Source organism: Eucyclogobius newberryi, unplaced genomic scaffold, assembly GCF_026437365.1.
Source record: "Eucyclogobius newberryi isolate DKJ021-1_F unplaced genomic scaffold, fEucNew1.0.hap1 SCAF_458, whole genome shotgun sequence".
Classification (NCBI taxonomy): Eukaryota; Metazoa; Chordata; class Actinopteri; order Gobiiformes; family Gobiidae; genus Eucyclogobius; species Eucyclogobius newberryi.
In genome coordinates, this window is record NW_027316121.1 from 16,020 (window position 1) to 20,000 (window position 3,981).

Here is a 3,981-nt window from a genome sequence, read left to right on the forward strand (position 1 = left end):
TAAGTTGATCTCTGTCTCAGACCAGTTTTACAAAAATAAACTTTTACAAAATCCCTCTTGTTTTGTTGAGTAACTGTTGCCTTTCCCATGATGCTCCTGCCTGTGGCTCTCCGCTCTGATTGGCTAAAGCTGTGTGGGTACTGTGCTGTGATTGGCCAGGGAAGGCACTTGGGATGCAATGATTGGCCGGTCCCGGGGTCTGGGACTCTCGGGGCCAGTATAAGACCCTGGGGGGGTTTTGGTCCGGTCCTGAGCCGAGCTGTGGAGGGGCAGATCCACCTGTGAGACCCGGACTCTCCTCAGCAAAAGCCCGAGCCCCGAGCGCCTTCGAGGTCTGACGGCACACAGTGAGTAATAAGAATTCTACTGCAAATACTACTGCTGTAACTCATGTTGGACAAGTGAGCTCAACTGCCAAGCATGTATGGCAAACCCACTATGAATAAACCACTTTACTTCATATAATAATGCTTCAATTACTCTTATATTATACCATAAATACTTATTTTATGGCTATGTTGTTCAGCAGCAAGTGAAAATGTGAAGTGAAACATGTGTGAGTTCATATCTGTGACTATAAATAAACCACTTCTACTTCATATATGTTATTATACTTCAAAGTAACTAGTATGTTTTCTGAATACTGCTACTTTTATCAATTTAACATTTGATGATTCTTTTCAATATGTGAGGCACTTGATGGGTTAAGATCTGTGACTATAAATAAACCACTTTACTTGTACTTCTACTGCACTTACTCCATAGGGTTAGGGTTATCAGTTTACTCGTGTGTTTTGTCAATACTGCTACTTTGATAATGCCTGATTTGTGACACAATTGAATGGTTGTTATTCAAGTGATGATGTGTTTTATTTCCAACCTCATCAGTCGCTTTGGGGAGGACAGGTTCTTTGCTTGTACTGAATGTACTCTGTAATACTTCAGAGTACTTTTACAGGCCTGTGTCTGTGTTGCGTTCAGGGGCCACACTTTGGGCCAGAGCGCGGTGCGTTCAGGGGCCACACTTTGGGCCAGAGCGCGGTGCGTTCTTTGTCAGCTGTTTGCTCTTTTCAATGTGTTCAAAGTCCTGAGATAGTGGAGGTTCTCACTGTTTTACTGTAGCTCTTGGACAAATGGTGTTTTTATTGCAGTGCTTTCATGGAGTTTTTCAGGGCGTTGTTTAGTCCTCTTTTAGACCCATTTCAGACCCGGTTCAGACCCAGATCTGGCCCTGTTTGCAGGCTCTTTGGCCTCACGTTGGGCCCGTGTCACTCGGTGTTGTGTTCAGGGCCAGGAATAACTCGGCTCGAAATCTGTCATGGCTTTTTAAGGAGAGGACCGAGACGCAGAGGGTCCTGTCACTCAAGTCCCACACCCCTCCCCTTCCCCGGCCCCAGGACCCACATCAGACCAGGGGCTTGCCTGGACCTCTCAGGGACTATTCCTGGGACTGCCTTTTCTGTCACAGCTTTGATAACTGGCCTCAAACTGGAACTAACCCAAACTTCATTTATTGTTAATTTATTTGTATGTTTTTGAACAAAAGCCAGTTTTATTTATTTGAATTAGGACATAAATATGGCGGCGTTTGGACAAAAGCTTTGGTTCATCCGCTGTTTGGTAATAACATGACGTTCATAACACATAACTTGGCATTAAAATATATGAAACATTACGCCTAAAGACAACAGACCCAACATGACACACATCTGGGACATTACGGAGACAACACAAATATCAGAAGTTTAAAAGAGCCCAAGAATATAATTACATAGAGTATGAGTCAATTCTGATCATCTATTGACAGCTAAAGCTGTTTATCTAATGTTAAGGGAGAATAAATAATACAGAGGGAAAAGACAAAGCTGATTTAGTTTAGTCCTGGTGTGGACATGGTTTTGTCTCGTTCTAGTCCAAGTTGAGTCCGGATCTAATCCTAATTTAGTTTTGGTCTTTATTCCTTTGGTTTGATGTGTTTAAAGTGTGATGGATGAGTTTAAGAGGACATGGTTTTTAAAACTGGGCCCGACACATTAGTGATATTGTATTATTTTGCAATTTCAGGTTAGAAGGATTATATTGACGAGCCTCGAGTCTCCAAGATGTGATTCAAACATGAGCTGATAAAAATACTCATAGATGTGTTTGATGAACCTTTTAGCTCAACATACCAGAACTTTCTCTTTAAAGGTTCATTACAGAGAATGTTTGGTGTCATTCCGATGTTCCACCTTTTCCCTCTGAACAGAACTTTATTAACTTAGTGAAGTCTCCAAACACATAAAGACATTAATGTATATTATATTTGTCCTAGTCCCTGACCCAGAGGTGATAACAAGAGTAGGGTTAGGTGCTCATCTCCTTCGTTCATCTTCTGTTGCATTTATTCAATGTGCTTGTCCCCATGGAGCCAGGTTTAAAGCCATATTGTGAAACATTCCAGGTAAAGCAACATGTGGCGGCTCCCCCATCAGAAAGGTTACATGAATGTAAAGATTGCTTTTATTGTAGACTAAAGCCGTAGCGTTGACCCACGTAAACTCAACCCTTCAAAACACAGATGTGTCAAGTTTTCTCTTCATGTAGTCTTAAACACAAGTAAGTGACATCCAGCGGCGGCTCACTGTCACTGCCCTGACCCTGACCCTGACCCTGACCCTGACCCTGTACCTGAACCTGAACCTGACCCTGACCCTGACCCTGACCCTGACCCTGAACCTGAACCTGACCCTGACCCTGACCCTGACCCTGACCCTGAACCTGAACCTGAACCTGAACCTGACCCTGACCCTGACCCTGACCCTAACCCACTGCCTCTTTACCGAGCAGGAAGTGGTGACGCTAACACAGAGCCATTTAGATTTTTCATTTGTCAAAAACTCTGGTTTATTTAGTCTGTGATATTTGAGACGTAATGAGGAGTGAAGCTGTTTTATTAGAGTCAAAGTCGCTGATGTTTGTTGTAAGTTGAGTTGAAATCATCAGACTGAAACAGACTTTAAAAACCCAGGAGCACAAGCTGATGATGTCACCTGGTGGAACATAGTGTTGAGAGCTCAGCAGGAACATGTGCAAAATGAAACAAACACAAGCTCGTTACGTTACGTTACGAACAGATTAAAGGAGAGTTCAGTATTTCATTGTTCGTAACATTTAGAGATTGATGTTTGGAGAGAGGGATTGTGGGATTGTGTCATGACAGTGATCAGAGCGGTTTTAGGTGCTTTGTTCACACAGTTTTGTATCGCAAAAGCTGCAAATCAAAAACACTTTTTTTCTGACGAATGCATCGCATTTGAGAGAAATTGTGTGGCATTTTGTGACGCAATACAACTTATTCTGAAGCCTAAAGTTTATCAAAATATCATAATCATTTAGCTTTGTTTTCAAATATTTTGGTGCACTTAATCTTTTCTAACTCAGGATGGATTTGTAAAAGAGCTGAGTCAGTGTTTGGAACGGAAAAGATTATTCAACTCATTTCATTAAAGGCTGATCTAATGTCATTGTGACAAGTCGACTAGAACAATCCAGTGAGAAGTCCAAGGTCAAACAGGCATCTGTAGATGTTTACGTCAGTTTATCCATTTTTTCCATTTTATAAATGTCCAAAGTTATTTCAATCCAGTCCTTGACCATCGGCTTTGCTTAGACTGATTGACATATGTCGTCATAAATATTTCTCACTTTAAATTTGTCCATTTCCAAGTTTGATGTAAAATAAATGTTTTGTTATTGTAGAAATCTGGAGTCATTTGTGTCATCTTTGTTTTTGTCTCTGTCATCACTTTTTCCATTCCCAGAAGAACAGGCCTAAAACAGCCAAAGTTTTGATTTCAGGAGTTGAAACTTTGCACTTGGTCTTGAAATGAAGTCGGGGGAATAAATGTTATAATAGTCAAAGTGTCTGCCAGTCTTCGAATGTGGCAGGAGCACGTGTGGCAGGAGCACGTGTGGCAGGAGCATGTGTGGCAGGAGCAC

At 41.8% G+C, this 3,981-nt stretch overlaps 1 protein-coding gene across 1 annotated transcript in view; it reads left to right on the top strand.

Annotated features, from left to right (window-relative positions):
* Nucleotides 1–247: 247 nt before the first annotated feature.
* LOC140380227 (titin-like) overlaps nucleotides 248–3,981 on the top strand; it is a 32,513-nt gene continuing 28,779 nt past the window's right edge. Inside the window, exon 1 of the mRNA XM_072464391.1 lies at nucleotides 248–347. The gene's annotated coding sequence lies outside the window, so the exon portion shown is untranslated. The remainder of the gene's footprint in view (nucleotides 348–3,981) is intronic.